The sequence below is a fragment of the Ochotona curzoniae genome, unplaced genomic scaffold (genome assembly GCF_017591425.1).
Source record: "Ochotona curzoniae isolate NIBS_2020 unplaced genomic scaffold, NIBS_Ocur_1.0 contig_3520, whole genome shotgun sequence".
Lineage (NCBI taxonomy): Eukaryota > Metazoa > Chordata > Mammalia > Lagomorpha > Ochotonidae > Ochotona > Ochotona curzoniae.
Window position 1 is genome coordinate 11,551,566 of NW_024465894.1, and position 20,647 is coordinate 11,572,212.

Consider the following 20,647-nt stretch of genomic DNA (forward strand, 5'->3'; position numbering starts at 1 on the left):
CTCCCCAAGTGAGCCCAACGGGCCGATACTATGCCAATCCGAAGCCAGGAGCCTCTTCCGGGTCTCCCACGCGGGTGCAGGTTCCCAAAGCTTTGGGCCGTCCTCGACTGCTTTCCCAGGCCACAGGCAGGGAGCTGGAAGGGAAGCGGAGCTGCCGGGATTAGAACCGGCGCCCATATGGGATCCCGGGCGTGCAAGGCGAGGACCTTTAACCACTTGCGCCACCGCGCCGGGCCCAGGAATTAGCTTTTTAAAATACATACATATGTGCCAATACCTTGCAATTTCCAGGATCCTGCCTTGCAAGTGCCAGGATCTCATTTAGGTACCAGTTCATGTCCCAGCTGCTTTACCTGCCTTCTCGCTCCCTGCCAGGAACTCCATTCTGGTTTCCCATGTAGGTGGTAAGGGCCTAACCACTTGGGCCATCCTCCACTGCTTTCTCAATCATGTGAGCAGTGAGCTAAATCAGAAGCACAGCAGGGCCTGGTGCCGTGGCCTAGCAGCTAAAGTCCTCGCCTTGAATGCACCAGGATCCCATATGGATGCTGGTTCTAGTCCCGGCTGTTCCACTTTCCATCCAGCTTCCTGCTTGTGGCCTGGATTGGAGCTATGTAAATATCAGCAAAAACTGCAGGTAAAGCCTATCACAGGACTAACACACAGAAACCAGATCCCTGGTAAATCTGACGGAAGTGATTAAGACAGTTGAGCAGGAAATCCTAACCATGAAGTGCAGTATGGCTAATACAAGGACAGCAGGGCAGGCATGCCAGGGACACCCCAAGACCTAACTGAGCTCAGAGGATTCAGGTCTTTCTTGCCCACAGGCTGGATGCTGTCAACAGAAAAGTCTCACCTTCAATGCTCAGAAGTAAATACAACAGAAGCAAAGATGAAAAATGGGGCCAGCACAGGAGGGTAGCAGTGGCATTCCACATGGGTGCTGGTTCACATTCTGGCTCTTCTACTTCCCACCCAGCTCCCTGCCTGTGGCCTGGGAAAGCAGTAGAGGATGGTCTAAAGCCTTGGGACCCTGCACCCCTGTGGGTGGCTAGGAAGAAGCTCCTGTCTCCTGGCTTTGAATCGGCCCAGCTCCAGCTGTTGCAGCCATTTGGGATTGAACCAACAGATGGAAGATCTCTCCTCCTTCCAATCGCTCTCACCCTTTTTCAAGTAAAATTTTAAAAAGAAATAAAAACAAAGATAAGGAAATGACAATACTCCCTTACAGATTCTTTAATTTTCTTCCTCCAATTCTATATGTACCCATCTTCAAGGTTTTAAAGGGGTTCTATAACAGGTGATATGTACTGGGTAACAGTTTATAGCTTTTGCAAGCAAAATAACACGCAAGTTTTGTCTAAATAACAAATGAATCAATTTGGTGGTAGACACACTAAGGCCACAGTCTGACATTAATTACATCAGTTGAATCACCCAATATTTATTACATGCCTTCTATGAACCAAACACAAGGACTATGGCACTAAATAAATGTTATACCTGTGCCCAGCACGGTAGCATAGTAGCTAAAAGTCCTCAAGCTTGCAACCACTGGGATCTAATATGGGTGCCAATTTGCACCCCAACTGCTCTACCTCCCATTCAGATCCCTGCTTGTGGCCTGGGAAAGCAGTTTAGGATGGCCCAAAGCCTTGGAATTCTGCACCTGTATGGGAGACGCAGAAGAATCTCCTAACTCCTGGCTTCAGATCGGTTCAGCTCTGGCCATTGTAGCCACTTTGGGAATAGACCAGCAGATGGAAGATCTTTCTCTCTGTCTCTCCTTCTCTCTGTAAACCTCACTTTCCAATAAAAATAAATAATAAATAAATCTTAAAAATAAAATAAACATTACAGCTGTTTCCAAGGAGCAGAACATGTAACTACTGAGAACAACTTTTTAAAACTTTGTAATTCATCAGTCCTTTCATTAAACAGTGTTATTAAAACCTCTGTCATCTACAGGTTATTTTGAGAAGCACAATGAACCACACCAGTTGTGTCTCAGGACTTGGGTATGAGGATATAAACACGACACATGACTTCCCCTGAGAAGGTTTTATAGTAAGGAGGATGGGACATTCGTGAAGACATCATAACACAGTAGTAGTTAGTATAACTGCTGTGATGAGCTTCAAAGACAACATAATACAAGAAAAAAAGTACTGGAGATACTGACTTGATAACAACGGACCATTATGTAAATGATAATTTTTCAAATGGCTTTTTCATTACAATAACAAGACTGGAAGGTTAAGTAAGACAAATGTCGCTAGCCGCTAGGTAAAGAAACAAAGTAAGGCTATAACTTGCTCAGGGTCATATCAAGTAACAGCAGAGCAAGGGCAAGAAATTCTACCTCAAAGTCCCAACGCTTCTTCCCCATATGACCTTGTACTACTCGCTTGGTATTTCTGTCATAGTTTCCTCATTTGAAAAAGGGAGAACACCTGAAGTGCCTTGGCAGAAGGATCAAACAGAACTAAGTCAACATATTTTGAGACATAAAATACAAAGTACACATTACAAGGCAGATCTGCTTCTCTTAGGGAGAACAGGGAACATGGTGCCAGAACACTGAACAAAATGAACCGCACTTCATTTGAAGGCAACACACACACTCGAGCTCACTCATATAATGTCATGACTAATAAAGCCACAGTTCATAATTCTGCCGCAGTACTACTGACCGCACAGGGCAAACAATCACGCCAACCCAAAAAGGAACATACTTATGCACCAGTTCCTAACTGCTCAGGATCTATTTAAACACCTGAACTACAGGAAGTAAAGACAGGTTCTGCCTGCATTTCTCCAAGAAGTAGAAAAGTAGTTTTTGCTGATCTATCCATTTGAATAGCCTACCTGCCCCTGAGCAGCATCTCAATAGTTCTCAACTTCAATGCCACAGACTCCTTCTGTCCAATGCAGCAAAATAACCTGTAACTACTACAATCAAAAAATCAGTTCCTTGCCCTAGCCACACTGAAATGTTCAACAGTCACACAGGGCTAAGAGTAAAACTTATTTGACCAAGAAATTAAAGACTCAGTGCCATCATTATATTCTATTTGACAGAGTTGTATCCAATACTAGACTTGTATTTTTGTGTGTTCTTTTTTGTTTAGTTCTGCTTTGTTTTTATCCTTTTTTTAGGCTTGTATTTTTTTTTAAAGATTTATTTTTATTATTTTTTCATTGGAAAGGCGGATATACAGAGAGGAGAGACAGAGAGGAAGATCTTCCGTCCGATGATTCACTCCCCAAGTGAGCGCAACGGGCCGATGCTATGCCGATCCGAAGCCAGGAGCCTCCTCCAGGTCTCCCACGCGGGTGCAGGTTCCCAAAGCTTTGGGCCGTCCTCGACTGCTTTCCCAGGCCACAGGCAGGGAGCTGGAAGGGAAGCGGGGCTGCCGGGATTAGAACCGGCGCCCATATGGGATCCCGGGCGTGCAAGGCGAGGACCTTTAACCACTTGCGCCACCGCGCCGGGCCCTAGGCTTGTATTTTTATTACAACTCTGACCAGACTACAGGTTTCTTGAGAACAGGGGTCACATCTTCTTTACCTTCACATTCCCTGTGATTCACACAGCGAAGTGTATGTCACACCCACGCACTCACTGTGTGTCTAATTGTGTACATCAAATATAGCAGGCCATTCTTCCCACTTCTCCCCTCCCCAACATACATGTACCTACACACACACACACACACACACACACACACACACAAATAACAAACACGACATCCTCTGACATGAAGGAAAGTAGTATGAAAGAAGATGTTGCATCCAGAGAAAGGGACCTACTTTAAAAATATATATTTATTTATTGAAAAGTCATACTTAGAGAAGAGGTAGCCAAGGCTGGATCAGGCCAAAGCCAGACACTTCATCTACGGAGCCCAGATGGGATACCAGTGGTGCAGGTAGCAGTTTTACCAGCTAGGTCACAACACCGATCTCAGGTGGCCTGGTTTCTAGTCTTGGATGTGCTAGAAAATAACCCTATGACCTATGGCAAGATAGTTAAATTTCTTCATCTTTAAGTTAGAAGCAAATTTCATATACCTTAATTCTAAAACCTGCAGTTCCATTGCACCAAAGGAAATTAGGTATTCTTTCCGAAAGGCCTTTGCACAGGCCAGGAACACCTCTTTCAACGATGTGTACACCCCAAATTACACAGAATCCACTGCTATGTCTCTAGCTATCATGTTCAGTCACTTCTGTTCCTTAAGTGTTAGGATTTTTTTCAACAACTACCTTAAGAGTCAAAAAGAGACTTAAACCTCTGACTTAAACATGGAGTTTCTTCCAAGAGCTCAGGCCAGGCCTGGATATTGTCCATATCCACTCAGAGAAACAAGGATAAGTTTCTTGAGTATCTGAATTTAACAGGAATCTCCCCATTGGTTTCTATATTACCCTTAGTATAAAAACTGGACAAAGAACCAACAAAATATTTCCATAATAATACTGTAGTATAAAGAACATCACGTGAAACTTATATTTTTTATTCCATCTACAGACTTCACTTTTAGCTAGTATTAAAAAAAAATCTTGTTGTCTAAAAACCTCTTCCTGGGCCCAGTGCAGTAGCCTAGTGACTTAGTCAACGTTTTTCACTCATTGGTTCTAAACCCAGCTGTGTGCCGGTTCTAAACTCAGCTGCTCCACACCCGTGCGGAAGACCTGGAAGAAGCTCCTGGCTGCTGACTTTGGATCAGCTCGGCTCTGGCCATTGCAGCCACTTGGGGAGTGAACCAGAGGATGGAAGATCTTTCTTCTGTATCACCTCCTTTCTGTATATCTGCCTATCCAATAAAAATAATACATAAATCTTTGAAAAAAAAAATCCTCTTCCCAATGACTTCCACACTGATAGCAAACTTGACTCTTCATTAAGCACCTATGTCTTCTACCCTGGAAAACAGGCTGAACTATTACTGACAGCAATGGCAACCACCTGAATTCACCAAGCGCAAACAAAGCGACTGCACCTTGTGGCTGACAACTAGGTAGAGAATATGTGCAAAAGCCAAAGAGCAATGAGCGACTTTCTCTACAGAACTGTGATCAAATCAGCCAGCACAAATCAACCAAGGCTGACTGCACATGGTCAGTCCTAAATTGTGTCTCGCCATTGGTAAGAACTCCATGTTTGTTCAAATGCTGTCTGGATAAATAAATGAACTTCAGTGGACTGTTCTCAAACAAAAACCTCTACAGACATAGAACTACCCAACATCTTTTACACAAAAGGAGATGTTGAAACAGCCTATCAACAGCATGATGTGAAGGGCTCGGTAAAGGCTTGGTGAGACTCCTGTATCGAAGCCCTGGGAGGAATACAGAGATGAGGAAGACAAGAGCTCCGCCCTCTGGGTCCTCACAGTCAAGCGCAAGGGCCAAATGGACAGCACAGCCGAACAACATGTAAGTTTCACTGTACAGGTGCTAATTTTAAGCAGACAGGAAGGACCCTAGGTGGGTGAGGCTCAGGGGCAGAGGCAGAGGTGCTGAGAGCTAGGCAGCCAAAACTGAATAGAGTATGTTTTGGGTGGAGGAGGAGGAAAGCTCAGAGGAGACAAAAGGGTTGGCCACGTAACACCCAAAAGCACTGTGATCCAACAGTACCATGCATTTAAAAAGACTGCAAACCAACTGTCCCGTGTGAGATGTATAGATTTCCAAGGACCCAGGTGACTCAGAATTCCCACACTGGAAACTTACTTCCCACCCCAACAGCTTGCCCAGGGCCTAGTAGTCAGAGAGGCTGAGGAAAAGATCTCTTTAACGGGAACATGTGCATTTGTGAACAAGCTCCCAGACCCCTCCTCCTGCACACCTAACCCAGACATGCCTTCGGATATGGATCAATTCCTGCTTAGCTTGAGACCTTAGCTGCACACTGGGATGGCTTAGGGATCTTTTCAAACTTGCTGCCATCTGCCTTCCACCCTCTGCCTCAGTCGACCTGGGTGCTACGTGGCCATCAGCAGTCCCTAAAAGCTCCCCCGAGATGATTCTACCATGTAGTGGAGTGGGAGAGCCACGAGTTGATCACTGAAAACCTGGACAGGGACCGCTTGGGTTCAAATGACCAGCGAAGTGACTCTAGGCCAGCAAGATCTCTCACGCCTGGGCTGCCTGTCGTAGGATGCGGATAACAACCCAATGGAAGGTTGGGGGTTGCGAAGTTAGAGCTGGCACAATGCCTGGCGGAGAGTGTTTCCCAACGGCTGCCTGCTATCTCTCACCATCAACTCTTCCTCCTCTCAACGTCCCCGAGCCATGGGCAGCACTCGACCAACCTTTCCGCTGGACCCAATCTTCCCTGAGTTGCGCTGCGCCTCAGACCCGCCCCCTCCCCCAGGTCGCCAACTACGAGCCGTCCGGCCCCGGTAACTGGCGCAAGGACCAGACCCGGCTAGCGCAGACCCCTCACCGGCCATCGACCCTGCAGCCAAGCCGCCCCCCGCCTCCAAGGACGCCCCCAAAACGAGACGCTGTGCTTCCGAAGGCCGGGCAACTGGAGACGAGAAACAAGCCTCAGTCGTCCCGGGACCGACCGCAGGGAAGGGGAACGGGAAGGGAGGGTTCGGTCGCGACGGGGCCGAAAGCCCGGTTACCTGAGGCGACGGGCGGGGCCCGCATCGCTGGGGCGGGCGCCGCCGCCGCTGCCGGCCGCACTTGGCCTTCCTCCTCACACGACCCGCGCCATAGGGCCTGCGATCTCACTGTCCCGACCAGCCGACCTCAGGCGGTCAGTTCGTCCACCGGTCAGTGACTCTCCCAGGGCGCTCGGGGACGACGAAGGCCAGTAGGGCCGGCCGGCTGGGATCTGCTCAAGCAACTTCCGACTGCTAGGGGCGGCGGCGTCAAATAACTCCCTAGCCGAGCGGGTCAGTGCGCGTGCGCCCTGCGCCTAATCAGCGACTTCCACGGAGCCAAACCGGCAGCGTCAAATAACTCCCGAGCCATGGAGCCGGAAGCTGCGCGTGCGCATCCATCCCAGAGGCCCGCGGGAAGTACACTCCCTCTTCCTTTTCCGGCCCTAGTGCAGCGGGACTAGGGGGGTGTGGGAGAATGAAGTTACGCAGGCACGACGTCACCGCTGTACGGATGACGTTCCAGACTGCTTTCGCGGAGGAGTGAGGGGCTTCTCCGCAACTCCTTGCCCTTTTCCAGGTTCTAGGAATCTCTTACATCCCACCCTGATAGCATGCTTGCTTGGGAATAATACGCATTCACTGCTGCACGCGCTTATTACATGAGCAAGGCCTGAGTTGTGGGTACCACTTCATGCCTGGCCTGGCGTGGGTGACATTGATGATTCAGGCATCAGATTCCGAGGCTCTCGGTAGACACAGGGGATCGGGCATTAACAGTAACAGGAGTGTTAGTCTGGGCACCTGCGATACATCCTACACTTTGTCATTATTTTGGTTTCAACTTCAGTAAAGAAAATAGTGCCATTCAATAGGTGCAACCCTAGGATCTGGAGAGTCCGGAGGGACGGTGGCCTTGACGCTGAATATGGGTATTTGGAAGGAGCCAGGTCCGGGCGCTGTGGGCGGAGCTGTCTGAGAACAGCAGAAAGGAGCTGAGATGGTGGAAGCAGGGGCGACCAGGGAACGAGCTGGTGTCCCTCCAGAGAGGATCAAACATAAAAGTGATTCCTCCAGACCTCAGCCCAGCCCCCAGGAAAGCAGCTACAGGAAGAGGGGATGCAGAGGTGAGTGTAAAGTGTGCTGGGACAGGAACAGGCTACATCCAGGGCATCAACACAATACCTTTGCAGTAGTTGTAGATCAAGTTACCTTTCAACCAGTACAACGAACCCCAAAGGAGGGTCACTCTCTATTGCAGCAGCCTTCCTCTTGGCCTTCTGAGCTAGAGGCTGAAGAGTGAGGCCCACAGTTCCACGCTTCACTGAGTGTGGGGAAGTGGGACAAGGTCCTGACAAAGCAGAAGGGCGGAAGTATCACAGGTGACCTTCCCTTCATGTCAAAATGAAGTCCTTGGAGGAGTATGTGTCCTCACCTTGTGAATCTGTCAAGTGGGACTCCGAGTCGAATGTAGGCCACAAGGACTTGTTGCATGGGATTAGACAACAGGATTTAATATTAGGTGGGGGTTAATGGAAGGAAAATATGAGTCACTCTTTTTTAAAGATTCTTTATTCTTTATGGCTGAAAAAGAAAACGTTTGAGGTTTTCAACTAAATTGACATAAAATGCATGCACATACACCTTGAAGGAAGAATAAAGACTAAAGCATCAAAAAACTGTGCAATGCAAGAGAAAAGCATGTATGTCTTTAATAAACCATAGAGGTACAGGAAGTGCTGTGCTGAGTAAAGCTGCCAGCATCCTCCAAACACAGTCTCAATTTAAACTTGTTCCACAACACAACCTCTAGCCAGAAACAGAACTGGAGAGCATCTTTGGAAACTGTAATGTCGGTGTCAGTCCATACAGTGCACCTGAAAGAGAACAATGGTGTAAGAGTTTGTAACTTTCTGCCTCCAGAAGATCACCACACCAACTCTTATGATCCATCCCACAGTTCTTACAGTGTAACTGACACTCTTGCCCAACATGTGGAGCATTGTCCCTTTTCACTGTCTGTGATGGTTCCAAACAGCTGGAAGGAAGTGGTACTATGTGAGTTCCAGGGTTGGGTCATCAAAAGGAGCCTGCTTCCCCCTGGCTTGCCACATTGCTGCCCACTGGACTCAATTACCCTGTAGGAAGGAAACCCAAGTCACAAAGAGTTCACGTGGAGCTGAGTTTGCATCAATGGTCAGATCCTTGAGTGAGAAAGCCATCAACTAATGCCAGGGTCCAAGCCTTCAGCTGCTGCCCTTCAGCAAGGACAAGTTAATTCTGTTGATACCTGCCCATAGGAAGATTCCAGATTTTAAAAGTGGCACTGCTTCAGGATGAAGCCAGGAGTCAGGAACTTCCTCAAGGTCTCCCTCGTGGGTGCAGGGTTCCAAGGCTTTGGGCCATCCTCGACTGTTCTCCGAGGCCACTGGATGGGAAGTGGAGCAGCTGGGATTAGAACCAGCGCCCATGTGGAATCCTGGCACGTTCAAGATGAGGACCTTAACCACTACGCTATTGCACCAGGCCCAAAGTGAGGATGTAATCACTGAACCATTGTTCCAGGCCCAATGGCAACATTAAAAAAAAAAATTACAAAACTCTTGCCCCATACAAACTAGTGTTGTCTCTAACAGATTTAAATCAAGCAGGTCATAAAACCGGATTTCCTTCAACACCTTTAATGCAGATGAAATTTCACACAGCTAGAATGGAGAAAGATCTCTTTCCTCCTTGTAGAGTCCCATGTCATCTGTTCTGGCCCCTATTTTTGTGGGTTCTGATCCCTCAGGGAGCTGCAAAAATCCTGGAGCTCTGCTAACAGAACCCTTGGGGGACCCCTCGCAGCTCCCATCTGCATCTGGGTAAGAAGCTTCACCAATGGAACATTCTTTTCCACTGAGAAATCATCGTGAAGGCTATACATAGCACACATTTTGATATTTGGCATTTTCATTATCATTCAGGTCAAACATCCTATTCAGTTTGTTTCATTGCTATCCAGACTTTCCATTGTAGTCACATATTGTAGTCTGTATGGTATTGAGGTGTTGGTATTTGAGACTTGCTTTGCAGCTACAGAAGTTACCAGGTTATGTTACAAGTACCAAAGCTTATGGGTAAATATGCAAATACTATTAGTAAGTACTCCAAATGTGCTTTCTCTCTCTCTCTCTCTCTAGACATTTGTCTTCAGAGGACAGAACAAATTGGATAGCTTATCCCAGCGAAGCTTTGAAAGCAAGGTTCCAGGCCAAGTGGAAACTGTAGGGTGGTTGTTAGCTAATGAATCTTGGAAGGATTTCTTCAACCTTGGAGCAATGAAATCAATGATATCTCAGAACTATTGAAACCACTTAAGCAGTACCCTTGGAACATGCTCCACATCAGGGACTCTGGGATGACATCAGGTGGCCATCTCCCATCCCCAGGTACTGATGGTGGTTAGTCCTCTGCCCTACCCCCAGATATAAGGGGAAAAAAATTGGAAACAATTGTCTTACCCACTTTCCCTCATGCCTCGGCCCTTTTGACCCTAATCAGTGGTCCACACGAGTATACATCCTTCTCAACTATGTGAACATCATCAAAAATAAATTTTTATAAAGAAAGAAACTTATTTTTATTTTCCATCAACCTCTCACTTCTGTGTCTGCCTCAGAGACTGAATTAAAGATTAGCTTCTGAGCACTTGGTGGTTGTTCCCACCCATTCAGTGGCCCAAGCTGTGCGAGCTGCAGATCAGTCTTTAGGAGGAAACTGTTGAATGGGCACAGAAGGCACCTGCGCACCTTCATACCAGCCTGCAGCCTCAGGCTGAGTGGCTGTGAACTCAGAAATGGACTTCCATTTACCCTGGAAGTCCTCCTTGGTCACAGACTTTTCAGACTTTTCAGCCTGCTCTTCTTTTTCAACCTCTTCAGACTCTCAGTAAGATAGAGATCAGGCATGACCTCCCGTGGGTGTCCACGGGAAATGGTACCATGCGAACTCACAACCTCCCGGCCAGCATTACCACATCAGACTCATTGGTGGTTCCCATGTTGTTGCATAGAATGGTAATGTCCATGCTCTTCATTCTGAGAGTTAATCTCCCACCAGCTACTTCCCCAGATCCTCTGGTATCAGGTAACCATCTCCTGGTAAGATCATGGCTTTGAAAAACACATTTATTGCAGCCGGCACAGTGGTATGATGGATTAAGCCGCAGCCTCCAGTGCTGGCATCCTTTATGGGTGCCACTTTGAGTCCCAACTGCCCCACTTCTGATCTAGCTCCCTGCTAATCCACTTGTGAAAGCAGTGGAGGATGGCCCAGGTGCTTGAACTACTGGATGGAAATATTTTCTTTCTCTCGCTCTCTTTGTAACTTTGTCTTTAAAATAAATAAATAAATCATTTAAAACAAGATTTATTTATTTGAAACAGTGAGAAAGAAACAGGGGAAATGAGATCTTCCATCCTCTAGTTCACTTCCCAAGCGGTCACAAAACTACTCTGGGCTCTCTATCCCAGGCTCCTACAGGAATGCTGGGGGCCCAAGCACTTAGATCATCTTCTACTACCTTCTAGTTAGTAGGAAACCAGATTGGAAGCAGAGCAGCTGGGACTCATAGAGGATGCCAATGTCACTAGGGGAACCTTGCCACACCACATGCAGGTCCCAACCCAGATGCCATCCTGGGTACTGGGCCACTTCTGTGAGCTTGTCCCAGGTTTCCATAAGCTCTGGGGCCTGGGATAACTGCTGCTTCAAACAAAATAATAGTAAAACGGACACTTGATATGCTGGTGGCTGAACCATGGCTTTTATTCCTGTATATGTTGAGTTCAGAAGTTCAACCCTCAGCCAGCACTGTTGGTTCAGCTGGGTACTATTTTTAAGAAGAGTAGTTAATAGGCAATAATGTGAAGCAGGTGGAAGTGCCAGTGAACTATCCTTCCTGTTCAACAAACATACATCTGACGGCCTAGGGTACTCATGCTGCTTATGAAGTCAGCCTGAAACATCTCTCTCTCTACGCACTCCACCAGCACAAGAAAATTCAGCTGAAGCCCTCCACAGATTTAAGTTCCTTTAGGTCTCTGATCCTTGCTTCTCTTATTTGTAAAAATGGAGGATAAAGAAGTCTACCTCACTGCATTGCTGTGAAGATTAAGTGAGGCAATCATATATAGGGGGCTTAATACAGTGCATGGTGTTTAAAAAACTAAGTCAATGGTAGCCATGATTAACACCAGCCTCACTGCATACAAATTAGCAAACAAGGACAGGACATGGTGTTGTATTATCAGATAAATCTGTCATGATAACATTTTATATTTGTCTTTCCACTGTGAGCATCAACAAGCTATACACGTTCTTCACATAAAAATAACCAACATTTTTTTAAAGATTTATTTTTATTATTTTTTTTTATTGGAAAGGCGGATATACAGAGAGGAGAGACAGAGAGGAAGATCTTCCATCCGATGATTCACTCCCCAAGTGAGCGCAATGGCCGATGCTATGCCGATCCGAAGCCAGGAGCCTCTTCCGGGTCTCCCACGTGGGTGCAGGGTCCCAAAGCTTTGTGCTGTCCTCGACTGCTTTCCCAGGCCACAGGCAGGGAGCTGGAAGGGAAGCGGGGCTGCCGGGATTAGAACCAGCGCCCATATGGGATCCCGGGCGTGCAAGGCGAGGACCTTAACCACTTGCGCCACCACGCCGGGCCCAAAATAACCAACATTTACTGAGCACTCAGCACGACACAGTCCTGTGTTATACGTTTAATATGCATTATCTACTTTAATGCCTGCCGTTTGGGTCAGTGCTATTCACTGATCAAATTAGCTGGAGACAGATTTGGCAAAAGTGAGCATGCCGCAGGGGCTGGCAGGTTAAACCACCCCTTGGCACACACACATCCCATACGGAAGTGCCAAACTGAATCTCACCTTCAGTTCTGATCTAGCTTCCTGCTGATATGCCTGGGAAGCAACAGAAAATGGCTCAAGTACTTGGGTCCCTGCATCCCAAGTGTGAGAAATGGATGAAATTCCTGACTAGTGGGTTTCAGCCTGGCCCAGCCACAAGCTGCTGGAAAGCATCTGGGGAATCAACCAGGGGATGAAAAAGCTCTCTCTCTTTCTGCCTTTCTCTGCCACTCTGCCTTTAAAATAAGAAATAAATCTTAAAAAGAGAGAACATGTTTTAAGTCTCACAGCAATTAAGAAACCTTCAGAATTTGACAAGCCACCTCTAATGCAGAATGAACAGAATCTTCATCTCAGATCAGCCAGCCGACCTGGCCTTGGCAGTAACTCTCGAACAGGCTGCCCCTCCAAGGAATGGGAACCCCAGGCCATTACCCTGAGAGAAAGTATCTCTGTCTCCCGGAGCTTTCTCCCATGAGCTTCGGACCCAAGTCCACATCCCTGGAGTGATAAGGAGGCCACAGACCAGGAGGCCACAGACCTGCCAGCATTTGGTATCCAGTGTTATCTTCCTTTAAGGGGACATCTGTGAGAATACCCCCATCTAATCAGGTATAAGTTGCCCAGTTTTTTTCAGACCAAATTCATCTCAGAAAGGAATTTCAGGGCTCCTGGAGAACCTTAAACAGTGCGGATGTTTGACACGGCAGCTGACACACTGCGTGTGACATCTGCATCTGGTACTGGGAGTGGCTGTATGTAGTCCTGCTGCCACTTGTAATCCCAGCTTCCTGCTGATGCACATCCTGGGAGGCAGCAGGTGATGGCTCAAGTACTTGAGTCCCTTCCACCCACATGGGAGACCTACATCAAGTTCTAGGCTGCTGGTTTTGGCCTGGCCCAGCTAGCTATTGCTGGCAGACAGGAGATCCCTCATTTTCAAATAAGTAAGAATTGAAATAATAGGGGCTGATGCAAGGGCTCAACTGGCTAATCCTCAACCTTGCAGTGCCAGGATCCCATATGAGTACCAGTTTGTGTTCTGGCAGCTTCATTTCCTGTCCAGCTCTATATTTGTGGCCTGGGAAAGCAGTAGAGGACAGCCCAAAGCCTTGGGACTCAGCACCCACGTGGGAGACTGGGGAGAAGCTCCTGACTCCTGGCTTTAAATTGGCCACTGCAGCCATTTGTGGAGTGAACTGGCGGATAGAAGGTCTTTCTCTCTGTTTCTCCTTCTCTGTAAATCTGCCTTACCAATAAAAATTTAAAAACTAACAAAAAGGGCCCGGCAGCGTGGCCTAGCAGCTAAAAAGTCCTCGCCTTGAATGCCGGGATTCCATATGCGCACCGGTTCTAATCCCAGCAACTCCACTTCCCATCCAGCTCCCTGCCTGTGGCCTGGGAAAGCAGTCAAAGACGGCCCAAAGCCTTGGGACCCTGCACCAGCGTGGGAGACCTGAAAGAGGTTCCTGGTTCCCGGCTTCGGATCGGCGAAGTACCGGCCGTTGCGCTCACTTGGGGAGTGAATCATCGGATGGAAGATCTTCCTGTCTGGCTCTCCTCCTCTCTGTATATCTGACTTTGTACTAAAAATAAATAAATTTTTTAAAAAGAAACTAATGGGGCCCGGCGCGGTGGCGCAAGTGGTTAAGGTCCTCGCCTTGCACGCCCGGGATCCCATATGGGCGCCGGTTCTAATCCCGGCAGCCCCGCTTCCCTTCCAGCTCCCTGCCTGTGGCCTGGGAAAGCAGTTGAGGACGGCCCAAAGCTTTGGGACCCTGCACCCATGTGGGAGACCCGGAAGAGGCTCCTGGCTTCGGATCGGCATAGTATCAGCCCGTTGCGGCTCACTTGGGGAGTGAATCATCGGACGGAAGATCTTCCTCTCTGTCTCTCCTCTCTGTATATCCGCCTTTCCAATAAAAAATAATAAAAATAAATCTTTAAAAAAAAAAAAAAAAAAGAAACTAATGAAAAAATAAACAAACATTTTAAGTGTAAAGCAGCTCCCTAGAGGGTAACCAGGCAGGTGTATAACTGGCAGAAACAGCTGGGGCACTTGCTCCTCAGGGCGCGTCCCACTGAAGCTCCCCTTGCCTTGCTGGGGTCCCGTAATGCTGTCTTAACTTGCCCACATGTGTGTCTCCCCAGCAGAACTGTGAGTTCACAGTTACTCCAGCCTCAAAGCCTTATTCAGAGTGCTCGCCCTCCCGTGAATGCCTTCCTGCTGCCCCCTGAAAGGCCTTTCCAGGCCCACAAACTCCCAAAAGCTGCTTGCTTCTCTTGGCAAATTTCAATGAAGACGTACCATCCAACACCGTGCTTCATCTGCACACACATCCCTCTTGACTCCTTCCCCTGCTGAAGCATCTAAACTGTGACACAGATGTAGCGTGGTCTCTGACTGCGAGGGGCCACGCCAGGCCGTCCCCAGGGACTGACTCCCACACTCACTCTCACCCGGCAGCCTGAGAGGCCTGAGCGTGGGGTTGCAGGTGGCGGTGTGTGAAAGCACCAGCATTTGAAAGGGATAGGAGTGGACCCTCCAAACATAGGAAATGGCCTTCAGCACTTCCTCTCCCTGCATTACTGATGACCAAGGCACTGGCAGCCAGGGTCCACGAGAGAACAGAGAGCTCTCAGAAGAGAGGCTCATGCCAGCAGCCCAGAGAACAGGAAAATGAGACATCCACGCACAACAATCCTGACAGTGGTCCTTCTTTCCTGTCCTCCTTGCCATGGGGAACCAAAGCCGCTATGGGCAAAAACCATGAGAAAATACTAGGGCTGGGAATGACAAGAACCACGTGGTGTCAGGGCCAAGTCTCCCTTATCCCTGCTTTGCTGTTCACATGAAGACAACCAGGTTGTGGGGCACTTAATGACAAGACAGTGGCAGACGGGGATTCAAAGTCAGGGACAGGGGTTTCTGGTGGTGAGAGACACCCATGTTCCATCATAGTTTGCTACTGTCCAGAGGGGAGGTGGACCCCAGTGATCTTGTCTGACTTGAGGAGGACTCAGCCTTGGTCCTGAAGCCTTGTGAAGAGCCAGAAGCCACCGTGGGACAGGTAGCGAATCGGCGGACCCAGGAGGTCATCTTCATCTCCCCTTTCATCATCACCTTAGGCCTGGGAACCTGAGCAGGACTGGACTTGATGCAAGAACCACCTCTCTAGAGACAGGGCAGAGATCTTACCTCAAGGAGACTGGAGTCTAGAATGTTCCTGACAGTTCAACTCCCACAATGCCTCTGCATACTGGGGACACATCTGCAACAGACAGAAAGCCTTGAATGAAGAGCAGCTTGTCCCAGCTCACATGCCACAGTAGGCCCCAGGGAAGGGCTCAGCATGAGATAGAGGACAGAAAACACTGCACAGATGAGGGTGTTCACTCTTAATTAAGTTTAATTCTATCAAGCAATGGCCACAATACCTGGGACAAGGCCAGGCAAAAGCCAGGGGCCAGGAGCTTCTTCCAGGTCTCTCACATGGGTGCAGGGGCCAAGCACTTGGGCAATTTTCTGTTGCTTTCCCAGGTACATTAGCAGGGAGTAGGATCAGAGGTGAAGCAGCCAGGACTCAAACAGGTAGCCAAAGGATGTTGGCACTGCAGGCAACAGCTCTATCAGTAATGCCACAACACCAGCCCCGAGAAGTATCTTTTCTGGGGAATAAAAAAAAAGTTTACTTAAAGGGTAGAGAGAAAGAAAAAGAACGAGGGGCCAAAGGAGAGACCTTTCGTCTGTTGGTTCACCACCCATATGGCTATAATAATAGGCAGGGATTGGCCAGGCTGCAGCTAGGAGCCAGGAACTCCAGCAGTGTGGGATCGCGCCACGGTGACAATCATCGAAGGAACACACATAGGCTGGTTCCCAACAGGGGGACCAACAATGGAACACACACATGGCAGCCCCTAACGCTCTGGACACCCAGGGCTTGTGCAGCCTGAGAAGAAGTGTGGGAAGTTCCCAGAGTCGGGAGACAAGGATGTGAGTCCTCCGAACACAGGGTGAGCCCTTCTGCATTTCCTCTGCCTGCACTACCAATGACCAGGACACGGGCAGTCATGGTTACTTACGAATGCAGGGATACAAAAGGCCAGAGGGTTGCTGAGGAAGTCAGCCCATGATCACTTTCAAATACATGGGCAGAACAGCCACAGGGGAAGCTGAGAAGGAAAGCCACAGACACCTTTGCCCGGGGATAGAACAGAACTCGAGGCGATGCCCCGCTGCATAGCCTAGGATCACAGAAGCTGCCCAAGGAGCCCAGGAGCCCATTCACCAACACTGGTTGGAGAGGAAGGGAAGGTGGGCATGTGTGGACAGACTGAGCCAGCCTATGGCACACCACATTAAGTCACAACTTGCCACAATCCACAAAGTACCTGGGAACACAGTGCATTATGGCCCAAGTGCTAGACCCCAGCTGCCACAGTAGAAATCCAGATGAAAGTCCCAGCTCTAGACTTGGGATTGGCCCTAGTACCAGCTGTTATGAACATGTGGGAAGCGAACGAGCAAATGGAAACTCTCTCTGCCTTCCAAATAAAACTTAAATGGTAAGAAAACAAATGTTGTAAATGGCACCAATGCAGACAATCAGGTAGCATTTCAGCTGTCACTGACAACACAAATGAGCAGGTCATAGGAGACAAATGCAGCTTAGATCCAAAACACAGCCCCTTGACCACCCCATTGCTCATAGCCACCCTATGACAGCAGCAGCTTCCGGCAGGGATCTGCAAACTCCGGACCAAGCTCTCAATGCCCCTCTGTGCAGCAGTCCCTTGAGGACACCACAGAACCCAGATCTACCCTGCAGGCTAGCACACCAAGCTGACGACAAAGCAAGCACCCTTCAGCTTTGCTCTCACTTCTCCTGGCCTACACACCTACACACCCCTCCCCTCACAGCTTGCACAAAACTGGTGCACCAGACAAGAGCCACTTACCTGGACTTAACAAGCCACACTTTTCCCGAGGACATCACATCTGCACACCCGCAGCAGCAGGCACACGACACTCCTGCAAGGGATGTGAAGGCAGCATGCGATCAGCTCACGTGGCACTGCTTCCGGCACCTTCAGCAAACCATCTCCTTGATCCACAGAAAACCACTGTGAGAAGCAAGGGCCTGGGAGGCCAAGGCACTGCCACAGGCCCTAGGGCCACATAATCTGAAAGCGACAAAAAGGCCCGAGGGAAATCATGGCTTCCCTGCATCAACAACAAATAGGACACAGGCCTTGATCAAATGACAAAGCACTGTCACTGACTCCTGGCCTCAGCCAGGCTCAGCCCTGCCTATTGGGGTCACTGGGGAAACAGAACAGATAGAAGGTCTTTCCACTGCTCTGCCTTCAAATCCATCAAATTTAACACTGGCAGAGCTCAGAGCACCACTGGGGGAATAGTGGGTGCTCACCAGCCCCACACACCACCTTGCCCCCAAATACTCCCACATGCCCACTGTGCTGGGCCCCGGCACTCAAAACCATGCCTCTTCTTCCTTCCAGTTTCTGCTTTCACTTGTTCCTGAAGGGCTGAACCTGCGGTCTGCTGCACACGCTCCATGGAGTCAGCCAAACACTGCCCTCCAGGGCATAGCATACTAAACCAACAACTGCCATGGGGCACGACTGTGGCACACATTCTTGAGACAGGGACCCACAAAAATTTGGGTCCCACCCCACACTTGGTCATAACCGCACAGGTCCAGCAGCGAGCCCCACAGAGAGAACCCCTAGGCCAGCTGCCAGCAGGCACTGACAAGGTGCTGAGGGACAGGTGTGGGAAAGCTGCAGGGTTTGCAAGGGACGGCACTGGACCCTCCAAACACGGGGAAGCGCTTTCCACAGCTGCTCTCCCTGCACTATCAATGACCAGGGCACGGGCAGCCCATGATCACTTTCGAATACAGGGGCACAAACAGCCACAGGGACAGAGGCCACAGTCAGCAGGTACTGACTGTTCACCCACAAGCCCAGGGCCCAGCGTGCTCCACTGTCCCCACAGACGTCTCACCATGGACTCCCACACTCCACATCAGAGCACCTGGGTTGCAGTCCTCCAGCTTCCTGGGAATGTGTGTCCTCCTGGCAGGCAGCAGGTGACGGCTCCAGCACTGGGTCCCTGGCAGCCCATGGCAGGCCTGCTCTGACTTCCCAGCTCCTGCCTTCAGCTTGGTCTGCTCCTGGTCATTGCACCACTACGGGGGAGTAAACCAGCCAACAGGACACCTCCTCTCTCCACCTGCCTTTCAAAATAAGAAGTATGTCAAAACATTTCAAATTAACTTTTTAGAAAAACTCCATTTGTGCCTCTTACATCCACCAGATTAAATCCACCAAAGAGCAAACACTGCTAAACCCACCGCCTCAGCCAGTCACTGTCCCCTCAAGTCCTGAGGCAATCTAAGTCTGTGCACCCTGGCCTCATACAAGGACACAGCCAGGGCCCTGACCTCAGAGCTCCTGCAGGCTCCCCGCTTTGCAGCAAAGGCACACACAGCTCAAGGAAGGCAGGGGACTTAGCCAAGACCGGACCTCAGCTTCATGCAGTCACCAAAGCCAGCCCCCACCTGCTGCAGTAGACCTCTCCCAGCAGCCCTCTCTGCTGGTGTCATCCCTGGCAGTGACGCCTGCCCGCAAGTACTCCGGAGTAGCACTTACCTGGGTCATCCTAGGTCCTGGACAACAGGAGCCCAGTAGGGAGTGAGTGCCAATATCAAAGGCATGAGGGTAAGAGGGGGTTTTGGCTGTTATAGAACCCATGCCAAGAGCGAGTTTGCATCTGTGCCTGCAGCAACCAAAAGCAGAGCACAGATTAGGCAGTGAAATTTAGCAGGAAACAGGTCTTAGCGCAATGGTAGTTCCTTGACTATTTGCTGTGGTGCCTGAGAACAAGCGTCCCCAGTTGAAATGTTTTTCAACCGCTTTGGAAAACGGAGTTTGTGGTGCTTTTTTTAAAAGCAATGGCAGACAAGCGAGTCAGCGGTCCCGCAGACGTGAGCATTTCATCTGCTACTCTGTAGATAACCCACACTCCGTTTGGGAGTCTTGTCATGTCGTGGCTATAGGATGTCAGGGTGAAAGGGCTCGGGAGTTCAGGATCAGGGACGGAAAGCACACGATTCACAAGAGGTGCATGCCGGCCACGACCCCACGTGCGGGCTGATTTCGGAGTCTCCCGGTGGAAGAGAAGCAGTACCCAGCGTGGTCCCCAGAGGGAAGCCAGCTCAACAGCTTCCTGCAGTGACTCAACCGGATCGACGAGAGCAGAAAGCTGTACGGACTGGCAGGTAGAGCATCACGCAGGACCACACTGCAGCGACGGGAAGCTCCCTGCACCTGCTCGGCGCTGGCGGAAGTGCGTCTGCGGGCTTGGGCTACAGCCTATGGCAGCGCCGCCTAGTGCAGTGGAGCCGCTGAAGTCTTCGCAGCCCCATCGAGCTTTACTCCCGCCAAGGCTGCCTGGCTCCATCCACCTACACATCATTCCATCAGTCCGTGTATCCATCTTCTCATCATTCATCCATCTAGAAAATCTGCTTAAATAGTGCTTCCTATTAAGTATTGGAAAAAGTACTGGAAATGCAGTGCAAAAGACAAATACGATCCGTGATTTTTTTTTTTAAGATTTATTTTATTTGCAGCCAGCATGCTAGCCTAATGGCTAAATTTTCACCTTGCGTCCGCCAGGATCCTATATGAGCGCGATTTGTATTCCTGCTGCTCCACTTCCCATCCAGCTCCCTGCTTGTGGCCTGGGAAACAGTCAAGGATGGCACAAAATCTTGATACCCTGCAACCATATGTGGGACCTGGAAAGGCTCCTGGCTCCTGGCTTCAGACTGGCTCAGCTCTGGCCACTACGGCCACTTGGGGAGTGAACTAGCAGATGGAGGATCTTTCTCTCTGTATCTCCTTCTCTCTGTATATCTGCCTTTCCAATTAAAAATAAATAAATCTTTAAAAATATGTATTTTAGGGCCCGGCGCGGTGGCGCAAGTGGTTAAAGGTCCTCGCCTTGCACGCCCGGGATCCCATATGGGCGCTGGTTCTAGTCCCGGCGGCCCCACTTCCCTTCCAGCTCCCTGCCCG

General features: G+C 49.4%; 1 protein-coding gene, 1 long non-coding RNA gene and 3 other non-coding genes across 8 annotated transcripts in view; all 5 read right to left on the bottom strand.

The window, feature by feature from the left end:
• Positions 1 to 6,912, bottom strand: part of RALGAPB (Ral GTPase activating protein non-catalytic subunit beta) — a 77,885-nt gene extending 70,973 nt beyond the window's left edge. For all 3 annotated transcript variants that reach the window (XM_040981477.1, XM_040981476.1, XM_040981478.1), the window contains exon 1: positions 6,642 to 6,912. The gene's annotated coding sequence lies outside the window, so the exon portion shown is untranslated. The remainder of the gene's footprint in view (positions 1 to 6,641) is intronic.
• A 1,275-nt stretch (positions 6,913 to 8,187) lies between these two features.
• LOC121157340 lies at positions 8,188 to 19,231 on the bottom strand. 2 transcript variants are annotated; one of them, XR_005883999.1, is made up of 5 exons: positions 19,217 to 19,231; positions 17,498 to 17,643; positions 15,735 to 15,807; positions 8,588 to 8,658; positions 8,188 to 8,497 (listed from the first exon to the last, which is right to left on the bottom strand). It is a non-coding gene; the product is annotated as an uncharacterized LOC121157340 (long non-coding RNA). The 2 variants fall into 2 exon arrangements; XR_005883998.1 differs by having other exon boundaries at positions 8,188 to 8,658.
• Positions 15,038 to 15,169, bottom strand: LOC121157541. The gene has a single exon (XR_005884063.1). It is a non-coding gene; the product is annotated as a small nucleolar RNA SNORA71 (small nucleolar RNA).
• Positions 16,500 to 16,631, bottom strand: LOC121157542. The gene has a single exon (XR_005884064.1). It is a non-coding gene; the product is annotated as a small nucleolar RNA SNORA71 (small nucleolar RNA).
• Positions 18,334 to 18,467, bottom strand: LOC121157537. Its single transcript, XR_005884059.1, has one exon. It is a non-coding gene; the product is annotated as a small nucleolar RNA SNORA71 (small nucleolar RNA).
• Positions 19,232 to 20,647: the final 1,416 nt, after the last annotated feature.